At 36.5% G+C, this 5,547-nt stretch overlaps 1 protein-coding gene across 5 annotated transcripts in view; it reads right to left on the reverse strand.

Annotated features, from left to right (window-relative positions):
* The window catches only part of ANKIB1 (ankyrin repeat and IBR domain containing 1), a 159,738-nt gene that overhangs the window by 54,204 nt on the left and 99,987 nt on the right, over nucleotides 1-5,547 (reverse strand). The window lies entirely within an intron of this gene.

The raw sequence follows: 5,547 nt of genomic DNA on the forward strand, positions 1-5,547 counted from the left end.
ATGGACTCTGTGGGAGAGGGAGAGGGTGGGAAGATTTGGGAGAATGACATTGAAACATGTAAAATATCATGTAAGAAACGAGTTGCCAGTCCAGGTTCGATACACGATACTGGATGCTTGGGGCTAATGCACTGGGACGACCCAGAGGGATGGTATGGGGAGGGAGGAGGGAGGAAGGGTTCAGGATGGGGAACACATGTATACTTGTGGCGGATTCATTTTGATATTTGGCAAAACTAATGCAATTATGTAAAGTTTAAAAATAAAATAAAATAAAAATACTTCAATATACATTTACTCTAAGGACAGTCAAACTAGACTTGGCCTCATATTTTAAAAAACAGAAATGGCAAACAGCTCCAGTATTCTTGCCTGGAAAATTCCATGGACAGAGGAGCCTGGCGGGCTAGAGTCCACAGGGTCACAAAGAGTTGGATACGACTGAGTGACTGAGCAAACACACAAGTAAATTTTACTTATTTACTCGTTAGGTAGCTTTCAACTATTAATACATGTTAATATTACTGAGGAAATGCTCAGAAAATGACCTTTGTATTTTTAACAGAGTCATTCTTAAAATTCAATTACTTCTCGGTAAATATAGCCAAACATTTCTGTCTTCTGTCTTCTACCTCATTACTTTGGGACTAAATTTGACAGTACCTAAAATAATGCTTAAATTTATTTTCTTGTGGAAAGCTGAATGAATGTTACCAAGGATACAATCTATAAATCTACCAAATAGTTCAGTTTAATAGCTCTGAAACAGAGCCCATCTGGGTTTTGACAGCAATTAGTGCAAACTGTAGTTCTGTGCACTGTCTATTTTATTCACTAACATCATTTACCTCTGAAAATCTTATTTGATTATCAGATGTCACTGATATTACCTAGAAGAATGTAGAAGAAATGTTCATTTGAAAGTCTGCATTAGCCTCTATTTTATGCTCTAACAGGGGAATGCAATAAATTAACAGAACTCTTAAGTTATCAAAAAAGTTATCACAGAATACACAAAAGTCAACTGCTGCTGCTGCTGCTGCTAAGTCGCTTCAGTCGTGTCCGACTCTGTGCGACCCCATAGACGGCAGCCCACCAGGCTCCCCTGTCCCTGGGATTCTCCAGGCAAGAACGCTGGAGTGGGTTGCCATTTCAAATTCAATTAGATATCACCTTATTAGAGTTGAGCCTATTATGTAAAAGAAGTAAGTTAAGCAAATATCAATAGAAAGAACATGGAGTTTATCACTTAAAAATACTTGATGACATAATATATCAACACTAGAGAAGAAAATCTTTGTTTTAATTACAATAAAGTTACTGGTTAAGTTAGCCTTAGATTTTTACAGGATACAACATTATAAGTTAAAATTATGATACATTATATAACTTAGCCCAATGCAGACAACTGTGGCAGAAATGGGTATGCTTACAGAGAAGAACTGCTGCTTACAGTTAAGTGTGACCATGTGACTAAAGTCTGCTCAGTGGAATAGGTGCAGGGGTGATTTATGTCACTTCTGGGACAGGCTCAAAAAAACCTCCCACATCTTTATCTGCATGCTTTTTCCTTTCTGACTGGTTGGCTAGAATGGAGAGAATCCCCAGGGCAACCTCAGAAGCCACTGTTAGGATGGCAGAGTCTCAGTCAGTCGGGATAACTGTGTGGAGCGGAGCCACTGCCCCATTCCCAACCTAAATAAAACACCTTAGACTACTATTATGATCAAGACACATTTACTGTGGTTGACTCTATACTTTCACTTCAGCAGTGGCCTACTCTAATATAACTGGCACAACACAGCCCCTCGCAGATGAGTGACTTCTACTTCTATGCCGGCTCTATATTATATGTACATGAACTCTATTTGAAAGCTCAAGCAAAGGGCAGGTTGCTGTGAACCTTATACAAAAGAAACAAAATTTAAGATATTTTGTATTTCTTTCCCAGTTTCTATATTATGACTGGTAAGCATTATTACTGATTACAAGGAAAATATTTTATCTTTAAATTCTAAGATTTTAAAAACTATTTTGAATTCCTCAATTTCATCTTTGAACCAGGTCTAGATTTTTTTTTCCCAAAGGATTACTTAAAAGTTTTAAAGATGACAATGGAGAAATAGGGTTTTACAATAAAAAGATGGATTTAAAATATACAAATAACATTTCAAATATATTATCTATTCATTCTGTAACTATGTTCTCAAGGCTTAAGGGATGGTTATTGTGGAAACAAAAAAACAATAAAAAGCTGCCCTCTAAGAGCTCCCAGGTTAATGTAGAGGAAAAGCAAATACAGACATTATTGCAATATTGTATTCTAAGTGTATGACACATGTATGCACAGGATATAATGGGAAGAGACAGGAAGGCTCTCAAAGTAACCCTGGGAATACATAAGCTGGAAAGATTTCCTGGAAGTGGTGCTTAATGAAGACAAGCAGGAGTGGGTAAAAATACGTGTGGAGACTGACGGCCCAGGTGTACAAGCCTGAGTCATGAAGATATACTAAAGAGATGGGATGTTCTAAGTCTGGGGAGAGCCAGTGGAGGGTTTTTCAGCAGGGGAGATAAATGCTCAAAATTTTAAAATGCAATACAAAAAATGAACACGGGTGAAGAGGAAGGCCAACAATGGACTACAATTTAGATGAAAAATAATGACAAACTGAATTTAAGTTGGGGCAGTGAGAATGGAAAGAGCTAGGGAGACTGGGAGAGGATGGGAGCTATTTAGGAAGAGAAATCATGAGGCTGTGCTCAAATGTAATAGACAGGAAGAAGGAAAGTGTGACTTAGTCTGGTCAGGGTAATTAAATGAATATGGAGGCCATTTATCAAGATAGTGGGAGAAATGATGAGTTCATGTATGGACAGCCTTTGGTTAGGGAGAAAAGGTTAAAAAGACATTTAGAAATAAAGTCCTGAATACTACATTAAGGTCAGGGTGTAGCTATGTTCTTTATTATCTAGGTGGCTTTTGAAACCCTTGGTTTCAAAATGTGCACAACAATGTTTCTCAGACAAGGGTCTATTTGGTAGGCTGTTTATAACACATGTTTTTATGCCTATTCCCTCAACTAAAGAAAAGACTTAGATTCTCTAGAAGTCATCCTAGGAATTTCTGGTTAGTTTCCCAGGCAATTCTTATTTACACCAAAAGTTAGAGCCACTGGTATATAAAGTGGAAAAGAGTGTCAAGTACAGAACTCTGGGAAATAGCAATATTGAAGTTTGTGATTCTGGAGGGTAATATACCAAATTATTCACAGAAATGACCAAAGGAAGATGAAATATGCAGTTTAAAATTTTCTTCTAATCAAAAGATCATATAAAAATTTTTGGAAGTGGACATTCTATTTTAATACAGATGATAAAGATTTATAGTTAAAACAAAGAGGTATGTCTCAAAATTATTGGATGAGAAAGACCATTCACCTTTCCCTTTTTAAAAGTAATTTCTAAATCAGAAAAAAACTCTTTGAATAAGCCAAAATGTCAAATATCAATTGTGCAATTGGAGGGTCCACCTCAACATGTGACAATTCCCAAAATGGTTGTCTTAAGGATCACAGAGGACTTATAATAAGCTGAGCACTTTTTCTAAGTAAAGTTGGTAATGTCCTCAAAAAAATTTTTAAAATGAGCAAAAAAACCCCCACTGTAAAAGGAACAGTATGTTCTTATGTTGACTCTGTAGATTTTGCTTTGTGCCTTTCATGGTGAGAAACAGTTTTTACATAAAATAAATACAGCTGACAAAAATAAATAATAATAACAAACTGTTAGTTAACTGACTTTATTTAATCGGCTTTAGTAAAAATTAATGTCAAAACCAGGACTAGGACTACGGACTCCAACTCTCAACCCTGCTCAAATCAGATACATTTCTAAAATTAGACAATCTATAAGTTGGTTTATTTGCTCAATTTTCAAAAAGAGATTTCTTATTTCTTCTCTGATTCATAGCCAGTTTATATTTACTTCAAAACACAAGGATGTCGAGTACTGCACTAACCACTGCACAAATAACAAGTCAGGCTTGTTTAGCAAACTATTTTGTTTTATATTAAAACATTAAAACAGCCATCTTTTTTTTTTTCATATTGATTGATATTTATTTGAGGACATGCCATGTCAAAATAAAACAAGAGAGTCAACTCTTGCCTTTAACAATAATATTATATTATAAAAGCACTTTACAACTCCATCCCATTTTTGAGTTCTAGTTACTGGGGTATGTGGCCTGATGATTATCTGAAAGCATTTCTCTATTCAGATCCATAATCCAAGTGCTCTCTGAATATTATAAGGTGACAGTAAGTGGGAACTGGAGGAGGAGAAAAGAGAGGGGAATAAGTTTCTCCCAGTTAAGGGTCTGTCACAATGAGGGGATGAGGATGTACGAAGATATTTTTGCTGTCTTTTCACCCTTATACTGTGTTAAGTAATGCTTACAACATAAATTCAGTAGGCTTTTCCTGAGCTGTAACTCAGAAATTTACTTCCTACAAACAATGTATTTACAGGTGTGTTTATTAACTTACACAGCATCTCACAATAACTAGTAAAGTTAAAACGGTGCACTTCTGCTGCTGTTGCTGCTGTTAAGTCGCTTCAGTCGTGTCCGACAATGTGAGACCCCACAGACGGCAGCCCACCAGGCTCCACCATCCCTGGGATTCTCCAGGCAAGAACACTGGAATGGCTTGCCATTTCCTTCTCCCATGCATGAAAGTGAAAAGTGAAAGTGAAGTCTCCCAGTCGTGTCCAACTCTTAGCTACCCCATGGACTGGAGCCCACCAGGCTCCTCCATCCATGGGATTTTCCAGGCAAGAGGACTGGAGTGGGGTGCCATTGCCTTCTTTGTTTGCAGTGTTTTAAGGGAAATACATATTGCCATTGTGATGGAGCTCTAGATAGACTGAATAAAACATCTAAAAGTTAAAAGTAGTTTAAAAAGGCAAAGAAATAAATATCACCAAAGAAAAAAGATTAATTGTAGCTTAAATATAAAACCGAATCACTAATTAACTATATAGATCTAATAAAAAGAAAAGCCAGGTTGAGAGAACCAACATTTAAAAAATGCTGAAAAATAAGGCATAAATCTGCATAATGTTAAGTTTTACTTTCATTCTCTCTTTTCCCTCTTCTATGTATGCCTTACAAATAGCTGTAAAAAGAAGAGAAGCTAAAAGCAAAGGAGAAAAGGAAAGATATAAACACCTGAATGCAGAGTTCCAAGGAACAGCAAGAAGAGATAAGAAAGCCTTCTTCAGCAATCAATGCAAAGAAATAGAGGAAAACAACAGAATGGGAAAGACTAGAGATCTCTTCAAGAAAATTAGAGATACCAAAGGAACATTTCATGCAAAGATGGGCTCAATAAAGAACAGAAATGGTATGGACCTAACAGAAGCAGAAGATATTAAGAAGAGATGGCAAGAATACACAGAAGAACTGTACAAAAAAGATCTTCACGACCCAGATAATCACGATGGTGTGATCACTGACCTAGAGCCAGACATCCTGGAATGTGA

This window comes from Bison bison, unplaced genomic scaffold, assembly GCF_000754665.1.
Source record: "Bison bison bison isolate TAMUID 2011002044 unplaced genomic scaffold, Bison_UMD1.0 scf7180017864134, whole genome shotgun sequence".
Lineage (NCBI taxonomy): Eukaryota > Metazoa > Chordata > Mammalia > Artiodactyla > Bovidae > Bison > Bison bison.